The sequence below is a fragment of the Perognathus longimembris genome, chromosome 2, assembly GCF_023159225.1.
Source record: "Perognathus longimembris pacificus isolate PPM17 chromosome 2, ASM2315922v1, whole genome shotgun sequence".
NCBI classification, from domain to species: Eukaryota; Metazoa; Chordata; class Mammalia; order Rodentia; family Heteromyidae; genus Perognathus; species Perognathus longimembris.
In genome coordinates this window covers 47,445,227-47,465,833 of record NC_063162.1, presented here as the reverse complement: position 1 = coordinate 47,465,833, position 20,607 = coordinate 47,445,227, and the positions used below count along the sequence as shown (strand labels likewise).

The window sequence follows — 20,607 nt, the reverse complement described above, 5'->3', positions numbered from 1 at the left end:
TCAAGCCCCAGGACAGGCACACACACAAAAAAAAGTAAATAAGGGCTGGGAATGTGGCTTAGTGGTAGAGTGCTTGCCTAGTGTGCATGAAGCCCTGGGTTCGATTCCTCAGCACCACATAAACAGAAAAAGTCAGAAGTAGCACTGTGGCTCAAGTAGTGGAGTGCTAGCCTTGAGCTGAAGAGCTCAGGAACAGCACATAGGCCCAGAGTTCAAGTTCCATGACTGACAGGAAAAAAAGAAAAAAGGAAAAAAAACTAAATAGTCTTAAGTGTCTCTGGTTAAGTAAAACGCAGTTCATCTAAATAATGGAAAGGCATGTGGATGTTAAGAAGGGGGTGCAGCTCATTGGCAGAACATTTATCTAACATACTCATCGCCCTAGGTTTGCTATCAGCACCACAATAAGGGGGTTAGGGATATTTAAGATGTCCAAGATATACTATTAAGTGAAAACAAATTGCAGAACAGTTTGTGTCCTATAAAAATCCTATTCTGGGGGCTGGGAATATGGCTTAGTGATGGAGTGCTTGCTTTGCATGCATGAAGCCCTGGGTTTGATCCCTCAGCACCACATAAACAGAAAAAGCCGGAAGTGGCACTGTGGCTCAAGTGGTAGAGCCTCGAGCAAAAAGAAGCCAGGGACAGTGCTCAGGCCCTGAGTCCAAGGCCCAGGACTGGCAAAAAAAAAAAAAAAAAATCCTATTCTGAGATAGGGATAGATGATTGATAGATTGATAGATTGATAAGAAAGAGAACACTCCACTGTAGGCACACATATTTTTATTCTTATTTTTCATAATAGTGCTAGGACACACACTCCAGCCTCATGCTCTCCCTTGGCTTTTTTGGCTCAAAGCTTATGCTCTACCACTTAAACAATATCTCCACTTGTGGCTTTTTGTGGTAATCAGGGGATAAGAATCTCATGGACTTTCCTACCTGGGCTGGCTCTGAACTGTGATCCTCAGATCTCTGCCTCTTGAGTAGCTAGGACTATAGGTGTAAGCCACCGGTACCTGGCATGCCAAGCACTCATCTAGGCTGCTGGAGACTATGTACATGTTCAGTTGTCTCCAAGAGAGGGAAAAGCTAAAGCTTTTACTTTTTCTCTATGCCTTCTACCCTGCTGGATTTATACCATGAGCCTATACTACTTTCATGAAACTCCACTACTGAGTTACATACCTATGTTGGCACACATTTTCTCAGATGTGGTGGTGGCTAGAGCAGTGGCCCAATGAGAAGTACTATACAGAGAGGGGGCACGTGCAGATTGGAGGGCTGTGGGGACCGGGGCACTGAGGCGGGAGGTAGAGGAGGCTCATTCAAGGTATCTGAAGACCAACAGACTCTTGACATTTGAGGAAGACAGGCAAGAAACTGAAACAGGTCAACCTTTAGGACCCCACGGATTCCCTTGCTGTCAGCACGTCCTCGGGTACACAGCGTTCCCTAGGCCAGCTGGGGAAACAAACAGCTGGAGGAGGGGCCAGAGCCCATCCCTGCAGTGGAGGCCAGCCTTCAGCTGGCGGGTGCGCCCTCTCCCCCTTGCGGGTGCTGTTGGATGGGGCATGCGGCAGGGAGGCTAACATCCAGGCTCAAGGTGAAAGGCCAGGACTTCTGGCCCTTTCTGGAGGCTTAGCTTCTTCCCAGGACCTGAGCAGAGGAAGCCAGAACAATAATAATTATGGGGGAGGGTGGGTAGCCTGAGCTGGGGCAGGAGAGGATTTTTTTTTTTTTTTTTTGGCTCAGATACACCAGTAAGAGCCTGCAGAAGGTCAAAGATAGAGGAATGTTGTGTGTGATTTATCTCATAAACAGTGTTGGTAACACTGTCCTACGCAAAGCTGGATAAGGACCTGCAGCCTGTCTGTGCTTGCAGTCTTGTTGCCAAGGTCTCTCTACCCCCATCAGTAGCCAGGCATTTCCACAAATGTCTATTTAGTGTGCACCAGAACCTTCTGTGGCTCAGGAGGTACTCTTGTTGTTGTTGTTGTTGTTAAGCAAGACAAAAAACTGAGGCTGCAGAGGCTGGTACCTTGTTTATAACCACCTGGTTAGGAAGTGTTAAAACTAGGATTCAAACCTGGGTGTGCCTATGTCCCACTTATAATTTGGTTGCTTGGAGCTCAGAACGCAGTTTCCCATCAAAATAATACTGTTGGTGGTGATGCGGCCACCGCAGTGGCCTAGCTCGCCCCGGGTATAGCCAGAATTAATTCTATGTTTCAGTGCGGTTGTGGATGAATCAGGCTTCTGTGGGCTAGCCTGGAAACCCACAGGAGAGGGGGAAATGCATTTGAGGGTGTGGCCAGCTGGGAACTCTTGCCCTTACTCTAGTTGCCTGAGTCAGGGCAGGCAGAGGGTATGGTGGCTCAGTGAACCCGGATAGTGAGTCCTTCTGGGCTCCGGATATCTGACAGGTCTGGTGTTTCAAAGACAAGAGTGCTGAATGGAAATCTGTGTACGTTTTCAGACTCAAGACATCTTAGTCCTTGTTCTTATAATACTTAACTCCACACTACCATTCCTGATCTTCTTCTCCTGAAATGGAGCATTAAAAACAAGATGGAGGTTCACTGTCACCACTAAACTAGGCATCTCATCTACCTAGGAAATGGGTAGGTGAGAATGACTTGCACAATAAGCATCTGTTGTGAGAACCAAGGTTTGACCTAAGCGTGTGTGTGTGTGTGTGTGTGTGTGTGTGTGTGTGTGTGAACCTGTCTTAGGGCTGGAACTCAGGGCCTGGTCACTGTTTCTGAACTTTTGTGCCTAAGGCTAGTGCTCTACCACTGGAGCTACAGCTCCCCTCTGGCTTTCTGGTGGTTTATTGGAGATAGGAGCCTCATGGATATTCATGCCTAGGCTGGCTTTGAACCAGGCTTCCTTTGATCTCAGCCTCCTGAGTAGCTAGGATTATTGGCATGAGCCACCCGTGCCCAGCTTTGACCTAAACCTTTACAGTGACTTCCTGATGAGCATTCAGGCAGTTCACTTAACAAACTTTTGCCATGGGTGTGCTGGGCATCATCCTTACCCTTTGCAAAGACGTTTGCTGTTCAGATAATGACTATGGGTTTCAGACCCAGAATCTTAGTTTTGGAAGGGGTCTTTTACTAAATGGAAACTGAAGCCATTCACTGGTCGAACTAGCAGATATCTACTAAATGAAGGTGTGGAGGAGGTGGAAAGTGATTTGGCCAGCATCTTAGTCTGGGGTTGCACTGCCTAGACCAGCCTCTGTCCTTCCCAGCCACCTCCCTGCCTTCCTGCCTCCAAGTGTCCCAGCTGTCATTTAGAGATTTTCCTGTTTCCCAGACAGCTTGGGAAGGGCACCGAGTGGATTCCTTTCTCACTGGCCCTAACAATGCTGAGAGCAGCCTGGAGGGAGGGTTAGGCCTTCCTGGGGCCGCAGTTCAGCAGACAGAAGACTTCCCCCAGTTCTTTTAAGGAGCCGCCCTCGGCTCAGCTCTTCAAAAGCTCTGTTGGCTCTGCCTGGGGGCTCTTCTGCCCCTCTTCCATCCTACTCATTCTGTTTGCCTTATTGAAACAGGTTTCTAAACAATTTTATTGAGGTACAGTTGACATAAACTGAAGTGTATTTGATTTATGTGCTGTCTGAGTTTGCTAAAGTTTTTTTTTTCTTTAGTACTGTGGCTTGAACTTGGGGCACCATATTTGCTGGGCTAGCATTCTACCATTTGACCCAAGCCTCCATCTCTGAATTGTTTTGTTTAAAGTTTTAATTGACACATAATCATCATCCATATTTATATTCTCAGTATGTGTCCTACAGCAGGTGATGGCTGGATTTGGGGTAGTGGTAAAACCATCACTTCACATATATTTCATTTATTTATTTTTTTAGTTTATGCCTTTTATTAATTCACTTGTCTTCTGGTTTGTTGAAACAGTAAGTTACACAACACTTGCCACAATAATGTCTGTCAAAGTGGCTAGCCATAAAATCTCCAGCACCACATTTGTCTGAAGGGCACTCTCGGTGAAGAGCTAATTTTGCCATTTTCATCCACCTTATAGTATTTCAGGACAGCCAGTTTAACCTTCTTTCTCTTAGGCTTGTTTTTCTTGGGAGTGGTGTAAGACTTCTTCTTCCTTTTCTTAGCACCATCCCAAAGTCTCAACACTAAAATGAAGAGTGGGCTCCTTTTGAATGTTGTAGTCAGATAAGGTGCGTCCATCTTGCAGCTGCTTACCAGCAAAGATCAGTTTTTGCTGATCAGGAGGAATTCCTTTCTTGTCCTGGGTCTTGGCCTTTACATTTTCTATGGTATCCGAGGGTTCAACCTCGAGTATGATGGTCTTCCCCGTAAGGGTTTTGACGAAAATCTGCATCCTGGCGGTGATCCCACCGCTGATGGCAGATCAGAAAGGACTCATTTCTTTGTGTTGAGAAGCATTCAAAATTCTCTCTGCTAGGTCCCCTCACCCCACCCTTTTGTTGAGTTTTGAACTCAGGGCCAGCTTGGTGTCCCTTAGCTTTTTAGCTGAAGGCTGGCACTCTATCACTTGAGTCACAGATAGACTTCTGGCTTTTTGCTGGTTCGTTGGCTATAAGGATTTTACAGATCTTCCTGTCTGGTCTGGCTTCAAATTGTGATCATCAGACCTAAGCCTCATGAATAGGCATGAGCTTCTGGTGCCTAGCTAATAAGTGCTTTATTTTATTTTATTTTTTGGTGCTGGTCCTGGGGCTTCAACTAAGGACCTGGGCACTGTCTATGAACATTTTTACACAGGGGCAATAAGTGCTTTCTTAATGGATTCTCTAAAATATCTAAAGCTCAGGCAAGTAACACAAAGCCTGATCCAGAGCCTGGGGTGGGGGTGTCTGCCCTCTTCATGAACACCCACAGACTGCCATGGTGAGCCTTTGTGCAGCAGCCACTAGGCCCTGGATTGTTCTGTGTGCTGTGTAGATTCTGGAACTCAGAGGTATAGTTAGGCCCCAGCCTAAGTGGCCAAGAATCGATGGGCCAGCAGAAAGGGAGAAGGCACTTAGGAGTAGATGGGAGCTATGTTAGTCCATTTTGTGTTGCTATGGCAAAATACTTGAGGCTGGGTACTTTATAAAGGTAAGAAGTTTTTTTTTTGGGGGGGGGCGTTTCAAAACTGGAGGCTGAGGGGCTGGGAATATGGCCTAGTGGTAGAGTGCTTGCCTTGCATACATGAAGCTCTGAGTTCAATTCTTCAGCACCACATATATAGAAAAAGGCAGGAGGAGTGGCGCTGTGTCTCAAGTGATAGAGTGCTAGCTTTGAGCAGAAAGAGCCAGGGACTGTGCACAGGCCCTGAGTTCAAGCCCCAGGACTGGCAAAAAAGAAAAAAACAAACTGGTGGCTGAAAGGTCCAAATGGTGTGGCATTTGGTAAAAGTTCCCTGGCTATCTCACAACATAGCAGAGAAGTAGAAGCAAGCCTTGTGCAGATGGAGGCAAGCACAAAGGGTGGTAGCCTCTACTTAAAACCAACACCCTGACTCTTAGGAGAACATTGATCTCATTATGGTGTAGAGCTCCACCCTGCACCCCTTCACACCAGGAACCAAAGCGCTTAGCACACAAACTTTTGGAGACACTCAAATTATATCCAAGTCCTTGCACTGGCTCTCTGCTTAGAAGGGTTCTTATAGTTTTCAACATGTATTCATGTGTTCTGGATTAGATTCCTCTATTAAAATTGTACTCTTCTAGCCAGGTACCAGTGGCTCATACCTGTAATCCTAGCTTGTACAGGCTGAGACCTAGAGAATATAGTTCAAGGCTAGCCTGGGAAGAAAAGTCTACTTTTCCGTAGAGACAAATTTACTTCCAGTGAACCAGCAAAATGACAGACTGGAGGCATGGTTTAAGTGGTATAACAACAGCTACAAGCACACAAACTAAGAGTGCAAGGCCCTGAGTTCCAGCCCTAGTACCTGCAGGAAAAGAAATTATAGCTTAGTTCCAGAAAACTGGAAATAGTGCTGTGTTTCAGAGAGGTAGAGTGCTAGCCTTGGGCAAAAAGAGCTCAGGAACAGCAACCAAGGCCCCTAGTTTAAGTCCCACAACGGACAAAAAACAAAACCAAACAAAACTATAAACTGTTCATCCAACTCCTCCTTGTGCCTTGCCCACTACACCCTTTTACTTGTGCATGCAAGATCCTTGAACCATAGTTAAGGGGTGTCAGCCACTGGAAGGACTCTCCCCTACTCACAGTCAGTCAACAACTACACACTGGGCACTTGTCAGGAAAATGGAGGAGACTGGAAAAGGAATAGGTCTTCCTCCATTGTCAATAGATAAGGACTGTTTATTGAGGAACAGCCAGGGGCACAGATCTTCCCCAGGTTTGGAGGTTGTGCGTTGTGGGGAGGGGGTGAATTTGGGACAAGGGGTTAATGAAGGAGCTACTAGGTCTAGGAAGTTGGGGTTTTCCCATCTGGCCCACAAAGGATTGTTTATAGCATTGCCCTGCCTGCATATCAAAGCAAATTCACAAATACCTGAGATTTTGCCTGGGAAAACTGGTGGGGGGGTTGTCAATCCTTCAACACTTGCTTGGCCTGGGAGAAAGCACACAACTGTCCCAAACAGGTACACCAACAAAGAGAAGGCAGCCACTCTGGTCTCCGTCCTCCTAAAGCACACAGACCAGCACAAAGAAAGACATTCAACAAGTAAGCCTCAGGGTCACAGTTCTAGGAAAGCCCTAGTACTGGGGGCCCAGGAGCATCTACTTAAGGAAAAAGTCTTCAATCTGAGACCCAAAGGGACAATAACAATGTGTGTGTCTGGGGTGGGGGGTGGGTAACAGAACATGGCCCAAAGGGTACAGGGGAGTAATTGGGTAGCAGGTCTAAATTCTAATGTGCACAGCAAGGTAACTATGGTTGACAAAAACTAATTGCATATTTCACAATAACTAGCCTGAGCAGGAAAGTCTGTGAGACTCTTATCTCCAATTAGTTACCCAAAAAGCTGGAAGTGGAGCTGTGGTTCATGTAGTAGAGCCTTGAGCATGAAAGCTCGGGGACAGCATCCCGGTCCTGAGGGAGGGAAGGAAAGAAGGAAGGAAGGAAGGAAGGAAGGAAGGAAGGAAGGAAGGAAGGAAGGAAGGAAGGAAGGAAGGAAGGAAGGAAGGAAAAGAATTACTTGGAGTGAAGGAAGGGGTGACATTGTCCAAAAGAAATGAGCTCCTTACCTGCCTGTAACTGTACCTGTTAAGCCCTCTGTATATCACCTTTATAATAACAATTTTTTTGTTTTGTTTTGTTTTGTTTTGGCCAGTCCTGGGGCTTGGACTCAGGGCCTGAGCACTGTCCCTGGCTTCTTTTTGCTCAAGGCTAGCACTCTGCCACTTGAACCACAGCGCCACTTCTGGCCGTTTTCTGTATATGTGGTGCTGGGGAATTGAACCCAGGGCCTCATGTATACGAGGCAAGCACTCTTGCCACTAGGCCATATCCCCAGCCCTATAATAACAATTTTTTTTTTTTTTTTTTTGGCCAGTCCTGGGTCTTGGACTCAGAGCCTGAGCACTGTCCCTGGCTTCTTTTTGCTCAAAGCTAACACTCTGCCACTTGAGCCACAGCGCCACTTCTGGCCATTTTCTGTATATGTGGTGCTGGGGAATCGAACCCAGGGCCTCATGAATACAAGGCAGGCACTCTAGCCACTAGGCTATATCCCCAGCCCAACAATTTTTTTTTTTTAAGAAAGGAAAGGAAGAACTTACTGAGGCTGGGAGTGTAGTACTAGTGGTAGAATGAGTGCGTGGGCTGGGTCCAGGGTTCTATGACTAGCACCATCACCACACAAAGAAAGGGAGAAAGAAGGAAGGAAGAGAAGAAGAAATTAAAAGAAGGAAAGGAAGCAAGGAAGACAGAAAGACAGAAAGAAAGAACTTTATCTCTGGGGAGAAACTTTGGAAGGTAAAGACTCACATTCATTTCAAAGATTTGAAATAATGCCTCAAAATCAGTCACCTCCAAAGTGACAACGGATCTGCATCCATAATCCTCTAATAAATACAAACACTGGTAGCTCTTCTAAGTCGCTTGAACCTAGTCTGGATGTCTGGAGGATGCTCTGTTAGGAGGGGCATGCAGGGCTCCCCGGGGGCAGTGCCACACACCTGGAAGAGGCATCAAGTCTCAAGTGCTTAAAGTCTGGCTGCTGGAGACTCACTTTGTAATCAGGATGGCGTGGCAGTGGCTTCACACAGGTGCAAGGGAGCAAAGGCTGAGGCTGCCTAGGCCCAGCACTAGGACCCAGGAGCTGGGTGCAGAGCCGGCTGGGCAGGATAAGTTCACAGCCAGAACACAATGTTCTCAGTGTACCCACAGGAAACCCTGAAGAAGAGAACTGCACATGGCCTCTGCTGGGCGTGTTCTGGTCTCAGCCTTTTATTCTTTTTTCCTAACCTCAGTCCCCACTTTCACATCCTGTAACCTGCAAAGCTGCCCCACCCCACCCCCACGGGCTGGTCCCAGACCCCAGGAGAGCAATCAGGGCAGGAAGCCCCAGGCTGTGCCCAGTTTCACCATTTTCAAGTAAGACCCATTTGCCTGTAACCCTGGTTTCCTGAATCAGTCCTTTGTGATGGAAACTTCTTACAGTTCAGAAAGCTAGCTGGGACAAAGCTGTTCCAGCCCCCAGCCAGGGAAAACAGCTGATGGCTCTGAACCTCCTCCTCCCTTCCTCCCTGAAGGCCAGACTTCACCTGGGACCAAGCAAGGGCGGCCACTGTGGCTGCATAAATCAGAAGAACTTGGAGCGGCTGGGGGAGCCCTTGCCAAGTTTGCAGAACCTTCTATGATGTGGTTCCTAGTTTTTATTTCCACGAGTGCTATAATATGTCATCCCACCAAGCTATTTTTTATTGAATAAAAAAAAAAAACTTTTTAAAGCAAGCCTCTGCAAAAGCAGCAGACTGGGTATGGGAGAAGTACAAGGTGGACTTTTCACTCTCACCCTGAAGCCTGTCAACCCTGTCTGTGGTTTGGTGTCTCCCTACACTAACATGCTGTATGCAATCTTAATTTTTGCCTCTTTGTTTTTGAAGCTATAAGAGCAAGGCTCTTCAAACTATGTCACTTTGTGCAAGAGCCTTCCTAGTGACCTTTCACCACAGATTACAGAATGGACATTCACTGGCGTTCTGGTCTGCCTGAGACAAAAGGGGTCCCACAAGTGAATATCAGGATGAACCCACCAGAATCCCAGCCAAGTTCTGGCTAATGGTATTTCTGGCTCCCCAATAGGGGCTGGCCACTCAAAGGAAGATTTTCTGGGTATAGCAAGCTCTCCACTCACAGAGTTCCCTTTTTTTTTTTTGCCAGTCCTGGGGCTTGGACTCAGGGCCTGAGCACTGTCCCTGGCTTCTTTTTGCTCAAGGCTAGCACTCTGCCACTTGAGCCACAGCGCCACTTCTGGCCGTTTTCTGTATGTGTGGTGCTTGGGAATTGAACCCAGGGCCTCATGTATACGAGGCATCATTCTTGCCACTAGGCCATATCCCCAGCCCCTCACAGAGCTCCTTGAATGGCAGTATTTCCCCAAATGTTGCTTGGTAAGAGTCTTTGTGTGTCCTCATTCCAGGCCTATAGATAGATTTGACTGGATGCTTCCTAGATGTGTATGTGCTCAGGGATGGATGCCCTTCTTAGGGGAGGAACATAAGGCAGGCAGTACTGTTGCTCCCGGAGAGGTCTGGTCAAGGCTAGAGACCTAAAAAATGTTGACTTTTTCAAATTTGCTGTGTGTCCTGTGCTCTTCCCATTCAATGCTTCAATACCCTCACTTAATGAGAGCAGGGTGGGTTAGGTGTTGAATCTGTTAGGTTGTTAGGTGTTGAATCATGGGATCCCTACATTCATGTATTGAAGTTCTAATCTAGTACCTCAGAATATGGGGGTCTTTTCTTTCCTAGTTGACATTTTTGCTCAAGGATGGTGCTGTACCACTTCATCTATACCACCACTTCCAGTTTTACAGACTTATCTGCCTGTACTAGCTTTTAATACAGACCCTCAGATCTCAGCCTCCTGAAGAGCTAGGATTATAGGTGTGAGCCACAGGTGTCCAGCTGGGAGATAGGAATCTGCTTTGTTCTCATAACTCCATGTTGCTCCCCTCTCAGAACATTCTTTTTATGTATCCAAAGATCCTGTATGAAAGATTTGCCTCTCCCCTCTAGGCCCATTCTTTCTATGTATCCAAAGATGGAATATGAAGGGTTGACCCCCCACCCTATTCCCCCAGGCACATACAGACACCAGGCAAAACCTCAGGTATTTGTGAACTTGCTTTGATATGCAGGCAGGGCATTTCACCTAAGCCCAGCTGTAAACAACCCATTGTGGGCCCAAGGAAAAGCCACCAGCTTCCTAGACCTAGCAGGCTTTCAATAACCTGCCTCCTTGCTCAGACCCCATATAAGCCTGGTCCCAAATTCACCCCCTCCAAACCCGCTGTGCCCCTCAATAAACAGTCCTCTGTTCCTCAATAAACAATCTGTTCTTCATTTTCCTAACAGGAGATAGGTCTTGACAGAGGCAATCTAGTTAAAATTAAGTGGGCCCTAATCCCATAAGACTGGTTGGGGACTATGGGAAAAAATGGCCATTTATGAGCAAGGAAAGGAGCCTGGAACACACTTCCTGTATGGCCCTGAGGAGGAACAACCCTGCCAACACCCACAGCACAAACTTCCATCCCCCACAACTGTGTGATAAGAAGTTTCTGTTGGGGCTGGGAATATGGCCTAGTGGCAAGAGTGCTTGTCTCCTATACATGAAGTCCTGGGTTTGATTCCTCAGCACCACATATATAGAAAATGGCCAGAAGTGGCTCTGTGGCTCAAGTAGCAAAGTGCTAGCCTTGAGCAAAAAGAAGCCAGGGACAGTGCTCAGGCCCTGAGTTTAAGGCTCAGGACTGGCAAAAACAAACAAACAAACAAAACCAACAAAGTTTCTGTTGCTTAAACCATTGAGTCTGAGGTTCTCTGTTATGGTAGCCCTAGGAAACTACTATTGTTGCTAAGGTCTCTTTAAGCCTATGGAGGCTGTAGTGATCTTCCTGTCCATCCTGCTATGCTCTGGTGGCTTCCTTCTGTCACGTGGCCTGTTATCCAGGAGACTGTAGGGATCTTCCTGTCCATCCTGCCATGCTCTGGTGGCTTCCTTCTGTCTCACGCAGCCTGTTATCCAAGGGAGCAATGACACTGTGTGTGGGAAGTACTTGGCACAATGTCCCACATATGGTTCCTTGTTACTGTGTGCTAACCCCAGTAAGTGTCCTTTATCTAGCACTTGGGTACTAGTTGTACCTAACCTGGGATGCTATGTGCCAACATGAGCCTTTAGGCTTTGAACCCGGGCCCTTCTGATCTCTTCTGCCTTGTTTTTTGGAAGACTTTCCCGTCTTTGCTCTGTCCCCTCCCTGCCTGCCATTCCCGCCCCTCCTCTCCAACCCCCCCCCCCCTGCTTTGGCAGCTTTTCAATCCAAAAGTATCCAGTTGGCCCCTTCCCAGACAGAGCCCAGCTCTTTATAAGGAAAGCTCATTTTGGCCACAGAGCCAGCAGGTCTAGAAAAAGAGACTGCCAACATGAACAATTGGAGATTGTTTCTCTGTCCTTGGGCTAGAAATTCCTCTTTGGAAGAGTGGAGGGGGGAGGGCACCTAAAGCTGCAGAATCCGGGGGCTGGGGCTAAGTCTTGAAGTTCCTGACTAGGATACCAACACCCAGGGGACTGGCAGGGCAATAGGCCTGGCTCCTGCAGGGGTCTGGGGCCTGATCAAAGCATGGTCTTCTTCCATGATCCTCAGTCCTCCCTTCCAACTGACATTCTCTCTCCCGGGAAGAGTGCTCCCTGTGGAGATGCGGCATGGAGAACATGTCTTGCCTTCTTTCTGGCCTGGCTTCATGGTCTCTGGAGACCACAGCATTCAGCCCCCACTGCAGTCCTTGGCTGGCCGAGAGGGCCAGAGTTTTCTTTTATTATCAGGAAAACTTTTCAAGATTCATTTTCTGGCATTAAGCACTGAAGCAAATTCACAGGCCCTTGGGAGTCTCCTCTCGGCAATGATACTGGTCTGGGATGGGAAAGGCCAACATTTATTTTGAGAGCTAAATTGTTCAGCTTTTGTAGAATGTTCCAGATGGACTGTTTTGGAGCCTCTGCAGAGTTAAGTGGGTATGTATGGGAGACTTGAGAGCCTGCATCTGACCTTTGGATTTGATAAACAAATGAGAGGTCCATATCTTGTAGTTTGTCTCTTCCAACATATGCTAGGAGATTTCTGAGAACAAGATGGGAGAGAAGAGTTTGGGGGTGCATCCAGGCTTTCAGGGGCTGGGGAAGGAAGGAGGAGAAAACATCTGGGGAAAAAACATTTCTCCACAATGTCTGAACACTTCAAATGTGATCACTCCAGGCTGCCTCTTATCCTGCATTTTGGCTCAGAGCCAGCTGGGAGGTTCCTTCAATAATTTGCTCTGAGCTTGGGACATGCGCCTTTCCCTAAAAGCAAATAAATAACTCCAAAGCTGTGGATGCTTAGTCGGAGTAAGCAGGCTGTTCCCTGCCTAGCGGTCTGCATAGATCACACACACACACACACACACACACACACACACACACACACACACACACACGTCTGAAGCTCCAACCCTGCAGCCAGAGAAGCCTGCCTTCCAGGGTATTTATTGTAGAGTCAGGATTCTGCCTTCTCTCTTAGGCGTTCCCTGGCTGTGTCAGAGAAACACTCTTTTGATTGAAAATGGAGCATGGTGAACAGGGCTCAGAACAATGTGCTTCTTGCTTCCTTCTCCTGAGACATCTCACCACTCCCATCTATGCCCGTGTTCCAGCCACACCAGGTCACTTGGAGTTCCACGGATGTGGCTTGGACTGCACACGTTGTTCCCCATGCTCGGAACACGGGTCTGGTCTCTTCCTCTCTCTGCTTGGCTGGTCCAACACAGCATTCACTCTCTAGCCCAGGCTCACTTCTGCTGGGAAATATTCCCTTATCATGCCCTTTACATTCCCACCTCTCAGCTCTCTTTGGCTTCCACAGCTGCTGGATAGACCAGAGCTGTGGACTTGAGGCAGAACAGAGCTGGAAAAATGAGGCATGGCCAAGAGCAACCAGGAATTCTGAGATGAACATTGTACTAATAAACAGCTTGATTTAAAGCACACAGACAGGATTTTCTTTGCTTTGAGCCTTACCGTTCTTTCATAAGTTGCAACATTTAGTAAAAAGGGGGAAAAAGGAGGGGGAACAGAGGCCACATTTTGAGGTTGAATCTGGAGTCTTTATTAGAGCACCGGCAGCCTGCAGATGGACTCCTGTCCCAAAAACCTGCAGCCCTGCAAGTACACTTAACCTTGTCAGAAAACTGAGCCATGTGAGCCTGAGAAGAAAGAAAAAGTAGAAAAACAACACAAACAAACCAGATCAGCTCCAATGGAGAGCTGAAGTGGGATGCCAGAGTGACTGGAGAAGAGCCAGGAGACAGGATATGAACAGGAAGGTATGTGGCAGGTGCTTGAGCTGGCCAGGGCAGGGGCAGAGTCACTGGGAGCTTGAGAGTTTACAACCCAAGACTGGCAGGTCCAGTAAACCCATTGTCCAAGCCCCTGCCCCTGCCTCTAGGGATTCAGGCTTGCCTATTACCAGGGAGGTGGGATTTCCTTGAGGCTAAACAACACCATGTATTTACAAATCCTTTCTGGGTCTAAACAACATGGTTTATCTACAATTCAAAGGATGGCTTGTCTCACCTCTAGGCTGAGTCTAAGTAACTTCTCACAGCCAGCCTGGCACCTAACCTGGTGATGGCTGGCCAACTCCCCATCACCAGGTTAGGTGGCAGGCTGGCTGTGAGAAGTTACTTAGACTCAGCCTCCTTACCCCATTCTTTCCCTCTGAGCTTAGCCCTTTGCCCAAATAATTAATGCAAACTAATTCCTTGCTAGGATGCTCTGGATACAAAAGTGTTTGCAAAGCAAAGTATTTACTTTCAGATGGATATCTTTCTTAAGGGGAACTTGTGGCAGAACCTATCCTTGTTTAAAGGGATATTTACACATCTGTGTCACAATGACATAGATTTTATTTATTTATTTATTTATTTATTTATTTATTTATTTATTTATTTATTTATTTATTGCCAGTTCTGGGCCTTAGACTCAGGGCCTGAGCACTGTCCCTGGCTTCTTTTTGCTCAAGGCTAGCACTCTGCCACTTGAGCCACAGCACCACTTCTGGTCCTTTTCTATATATGTGGTGCTGGGGAATTGAACCTAGGGTTTCATGTATACAAGGCAAGCACTCTTGCCACTAGGCCATATTCCCAGCCCCATGACATAGATTTTATAAACAGACAAACTTAAAAATCTCTGGGCCTAATTGATACAACAGTGTAACAACAAAAATGACTAAATGTACCAGGTGTGAGTTCAAAGGGGGGTTGGTGGTGGGACACACTCACTTCACTCTCATTCTAAAGTGAATTGAGCCAAACTCCCAACCTGCTTTCTCACCATAAAGACCTATGATATTAGATCATTGTACCTGTTATCAGTGTCTAGGTTGTATACTATCTTTCTGTCTTTCCTTTGCTTGATCAAATAATAAGCTTCCTTTGGTTTCTACAGCCATGTGTCTTAAAACCTTTTTTCTTTTTTTGGTCATGGAGTTTGAATTCAGGGCCTGGTTGTTGTCCCTGAGCTGTTCCCACTCAAGGTTAGTGCTCTACCACTTTGAGCCACAGTGTCACTTTGGTTTTCTGGTGGTTAATTGGAGGGAAGAGTTTCACAGACTTTCCAGCCTAGGCTGGCTTTGAACCACGATCCTCAGATCTTAGCCTCCTGAGTAGCTAGGATTATAGGCATGCTTTTTTTTTGTTTGTTTGTTTGTTTGTTTTGGCCAGTCCTGGGGTTTGGACTCTGGGTCTGAGCACTGTCCCTGGCTTCTTTTTGCTCAAGGCTAGCACTCTGCCACTTGAGCCACAGCGCCACTTCTGGCCATTTTCTGTATATGTGGTGCTGGGGAATCGAACCCAGGGCCTCATGTATATGAGGCAGGCACTCTTGCCACTAGGCCATATCCCCAGCCCCCGTTTGTTTGTTTTTAATATCATCACAAATTTGGTACCCAAGGATCAGGTGGGGACCTCTTACTAAGAGCATTCTTCTGGAAAGTCTTGCCACACTGTGTCCTTTCCTTATGCTTTTTTTCTTGCTTGCTCCAACTGGCTTCCAAATCTGCCTACGTTAAGTCTATTCTACCCTGAAGGCTTACTGGATCCCAGGAGTAGAACAGAGTATCTTTTTTTTATTCAGTTTATGAGGCACGGCCAGGTCTGGCTATGTCCTATGTGTATATTTTTGGTGGTTCTGGATACTGAACCTACCCCTCAGCCATAGCTCCAATCCCTGCCCTATCTTTTCATTTGTTTCTATCCATATTGACAGTGCCAGTATGTTTCTCTCTGGCAAACTCCCCTTGTTTTCACTTCTCTTCTTCCCTACCCTACACCAACAATTTGCTTACACCCTTCCCCTTACTATGCAAAACCTTAACCACCAGCTACTTATTTTTCCATTCCTACTGCCAGCCAGGCTGCTGGGAGCTGCTGGTGTACTTCCAGTTCATGGACTCTATGGAACTACCACAGAGCCCTAAATGTGCTTGGCAATCCCAGCCATGGCACTATTCCTGACCCCGTTGTCCCCACTTCCTCCAGACTCTTACCACAGGCAGGGGACCAGCCTGCCTCCTTCAAAGGGAAAATGGCAGCCATCACCATGGGAACTCCCTCAACTTTCTGTTACCTCACCTACACACAAGTGTCCACGCTGGCACTTTTCTTATCCTCCTCCTCTCCAGCCAAGTTAACATCTCACTTCCTCCTGTATCCTCAGGGCTCTCTCTCTCTCTCTCTCTCCACTGTGCTTTCTCTTTGGCCTCTCATATGGTAAAGGAAAAGAAACCTCTTCTGTGCCCTCCCTTGTCCCTCATTTTTGCCTCTTCTTCCCCTCAATGGTCTTAAAGGTCTTCTAGATATGGCCTCATTTTTCACCCCCATTTTCTATCTGGCCCTGCCTCACCGAGCACCCATGGCTGTGCTGAAGACGGGGGGCCAGCCTGCAGTCTCCTTGGTGAGCCTGGAGGCCCTGTCTATCCCTTATCTTGTTCCGCTGCTGGGCCACCCCACCTTAGATTCTCCCGTCTCCATTTCCCTTAGTGTCTGTGATGCCATATTCCTCGTTCTCCTAGTGTCTCTAACATTTTCCTGGCTCCTTCCTCTGCCATGTGACCCTTGCATGTGGATGGTCTCGGGGGTGGGGGGGACCCCTCCTTGGTGGCTTTTCTGAGTAGTTCCATTCATGCATGTGCTCCTATGGATGGAACCCAGGGCTTCATGCACACCAAAAAATGTCCTACCATTGAGCTACATCCCTAGCCCTCCCTTTGGTTTAATAAACTTCTGTAGGCCAGTGAGTAGGCCTGATCCAACTCCAGCCCAGCTCACTCTCCTGAACTACAGACCCATAGAGCCACCTGCCTTTGGACATCGCTTTGAGCCTGTTCCTGTCCTTGTACCCTCAGTGAGCACAGTACCTCCAGTCCCTAACCCTTGATACAAGCAACCTTGATGTCCTCTTCGACTTCTCCAAGTCCTGTACAGGTCACTCTGTGAGCAGCTCTCAAATAAAGCCTCCTGTTCCCCCATCTTTTAGTTTTCACTGCGGAGGTCTCTTCCCCGGATTTACGTTAACAGCTTCTCAGGGATCTGGCCCTCCTCACACCAGTTCTCCACCACCCTCTCCAATGAAATCTTCTGAATAACCACATTTTGGCATTCTCCAACCTCAAGCCCTTTAGTGGACTGTTCCCCACTGTCCTTAACCAAGCCCAGCAGGGTCTAGTCTCTCATCTCTTGCTCTTTTAAGTCTCCCAATCAACCATAAAAAAAAAACAAAACCCGGCAGTCTTGAGAAGCAAGGTCTGTTCTGGGGCTTGAAATCAGGCCTGGGCACTGTCTCTGAGCTCTTTTTGTTCAAGGTTAGCACTCTACCACTTTGAACAGCTCCACCAGGTTTTCTGGTCATTAATTGGAGGAGTTTCATGGCCTTCCTTGCTCAGGCTGGCTTTGAACTGCAATCCTCAGATCTTAGCCTCATGAGTAGCTAGATTACAGGCATGAGCCACCAGTGCCTGGCTATCATAGTCCTTCTAAAAAGTCCTCTCCAGCTGGATTAGTTATCTCAGCCATGGGTCTTAGGACACTAAGAGTTTTGATATTTGAGATAGCCTTCTATTTTGGACACTCTTAATGTTTAAACTCCTTGGGGTTAGTGACAGTGTCCTGCTTTCCATCATATATCAGCCTCTAGCAGATGCTAGACACATAGTGAGGGTTCAGTATCTGCTGAAGGAGGAACTTCCCCTTTCTTCCTGAAGGTAACAAATGGTCTTGTTTACCTGCTCTGGACAGCTTACATTATTGCAACAATGCAGGCTGATGTGGAAAGCAACTCCTAAGGAAACTGGGCAGACTGGAGAAATTAGAGAGGCGGAGCCCAGCTGTGGACAATGACACAGGGCGCTGCCAGCAGGCCATGTGCAGGAGGACAAGCAGCCACCAGCCCTGTCTGCCTGGGCTCCTCACATGGACAGAATCATGTGAGACATGGCTGCTTCCAAACAGTTCCCATTTGTTCCACTGCTTCCCTGTCTGTGTGGCAGCATTATAGCAGTTCTGGGTGGAGTTCTGGGTAATAGCCTTGCCTCTGTCTGATAGTTTGTTACCTCAGGCAGTAGTCCATTATGGATTTTGCACTGGGAAATAGCCAGTGTTTTCTGAAACAGAGTAAATGCAAGTTCATACACCCCTTCATTTACCAAGACTCAAAGAATTTGCCAAGTGTGCATGAGGCCCTGGGTACAATCATCAGTACTAGAAAAAAAAAAAAAAAAAGACAAAGACCTCTCACTCACTTAGTAGGTGCCAGATGTTCTAGGGTGCTGAGGATCCACACGTGAATGAGTGAGACCAGGTTGTAGCAAGGAGAATGAGTTGTCTCTTAGCTCAAAGGTTTGATCATATGCAAATCAGTGTATGTACAGGCAAGGAGCAAAGCATCTAGCTCTCAAACATAGCCTTGGGAAAACAGGAAAAGCTCTGATATGACATATATTCTGCCTACAACCAAAGATTTAGCTCTCCAAAGTATCTGTCACTTGAGACTTTGGTCACTTAAGGAATGAAAGGTTTTGTCTTGAATGGGACTTTTGACAATTACAAGGAGGCTTGTAAGAGTTTAGGCAAAGTTAGGCACTTTGGCTAAAGGACAGGGAGAAGCATTGTATTTTCTCGGTTGTGGTATGCCAGGTTTGCCTGACAGGGCAGGTCCTTGGGCAAGTTTTGTGTTTCTTTGGGTTGCTGGTCCTAGCTCCTTTTCTTTAGGAGGAAAGGGTCTTCAGTTTCTGCTTTTTCCTTTTTTTAAACCATAGTCTTGTTTGTAGCTTTTAGTCTCAAACTGGTAATCCTTTTTAACTCCTTGGGAGCTAGGCTACAGGCAAGTGTAGGTCCTTAGCCTTAAGGCCTAAAGTTTCTACCACTTCAGTATGTGGTACCCTGAATGGGAAGAGAATTCGATGTTCCCAGTCATATGGGGATAACATAGGCTGTGAGTGAGCAGAAGAGGCTATTGGGTCAGGAAAGTCCCAGGTAGCTCCAGACCAGTTATTCCAGGTGAGTGTCAGGTAGGGGTTGGCACTAAAGATACAATCTGAAGTGTACCATGGGAGCTCCAGACTTCTAGCCAGATCCGTGGTGGGCATCTGTGGTGCTACTTAGAAAGCTAAAGTAGGAAAGATCACATGAGCCTATGAGTTTGGAGCCAGCCTGGGCAATATGGCAAGATCCCATATTAAATAAACAAAAATCTCCCACCAAAGTCTGAACTTCAATGCTGATACTGGATAATTAAATACAGTTAAAAGATGGGAACTTTGGGCTGGGAATATGGCCTAGTGGTAAAGTGTCTGCCTCATATACATGAAGCCCTGGGTTCAATTCCTCAGCACCATATATGTAGAAAAAAAAGCCAGAAGTGGCACTGTGGCTCAAAAGGTAGAGTGCTAGCTTTGAGCAAAAAGAAGCCAGGGACAGTGCTCAGGCCCTGAGTCCACGCCCCAGGACTGGTGGTAAAAACAAAACAAATAAACAAAAAGATGGGAACTTTTATTTTTCAGTCATGGGGCTTGAACTCTGGGCCTGGGCACTCTCCCTGAGGTCTTCAGCTCAAGGCTGATGTTTGTTTTTTTCTTTTCTTATTTATTGTCAAAGTGATGTACAGAGAGGTTACAGTTTCATACGTTAGGCTTTGGATACATTTCTTGTACTGTTTGTTACCTTCTCCCTCACTTCCCCCTGCCCCAAGGCTGGTATTCTAACACTTGAGCCATAGCAGCAACAACAACAACAAAAAAAGGGAGCTTTTGACTTTACCGAAGGAAAATAGTTTAGCATTTGTATCTCATTATGTAAGACAGTATGCAGAAACTGACCTCTAGCCAGTTCCTGCTGACTCCCGCTGGAAGAAGCATCTTTCCATCATGTTGGAACCCTTCTCACCACACACTGGGAGGAACAGGACATGGAGGACAGTGGCAAAGCCTTTCTTTAGGTAGTTACTTCATTTGACTAATTAATAAAAGTTTTTAGGGTTTTTCCTTGTTCAGTGGATTAGGTTGAGTGGGCTATAGGTATGGTGCTTCTAAGACTCACTGCTTTGAAGGTGGCAGGCTTTAGTTCACATACAGAGCTGGGTAGCCTCGCTCAGAGCTCCAAATTCTTCTTCCATGTGAGGGTAGTACATAGCTTATGATGTCACCAAAACTGATAACACACTTGTGACTGGCAGGCACATAGCAAGCACAAAGGAGATGACAGATGAACCAGAGGGGACATCTTCAAGCCCAAAGCAGGTGAGAGGAATTGTGGATGAGACATATGACCAAGAGATAGTAGTGCAGAGAGGGAGGGGCCATCTTAAATAATTAGTAGGACTCAAGGAGTAGTAGAAAGGTCAATGTGAGTAGAAAAGTTCACACTGAAAGCAATTCAAGATGGGCACCAATGGCTCATGCCTGTTAGCTACTCAGGATGCTGAGATCTGAGGATCACAGTTCAAAGCCATCTTGGGCAAGAAAATCCTTGAGACTCTTGGCTCCAATTGATGACCAAAAAGCCAGAAATGGAACTGTAGCTCAAAGTGATAGAGTGCTAGTCTTGGGCACAAAAGCTCAGGAATAGCAGTCAGGCTCTGAGTTCAGGCCCCAGGATTGGCACAAAAAAGAATAAAAAAAAAATAAAGCATTTCAGTTCAACCTAAAGACTGCTTTGATTCTGTAGTAACTTCAGACACAGAGAGTAAAGATGAAGTAATATCATGTTGGTGCTGCCACAAATGAATTGATGCCAAGTTGTCAAAAAAAAAACCCCCAAATTTAAATATTACAGCCCAGGTATTTAATTATTTTCTCTTGGTAATCATCAAGATGACTGACAG

General features: G+C 46.7%; 1 pseudogene; it reads right to left on the bottom strand.

Moving 5' to 3' along the window:
- Positions 1–3,892: 3,892 nt before the first annotated feature.
- LOC125346438 lies at positions 3,893–12,680 on the bottom strand (annotated as a pseudogene).
- Between the last annotated feature and the right edge of the window lie 7,927 nt (positions 12,681–20,607).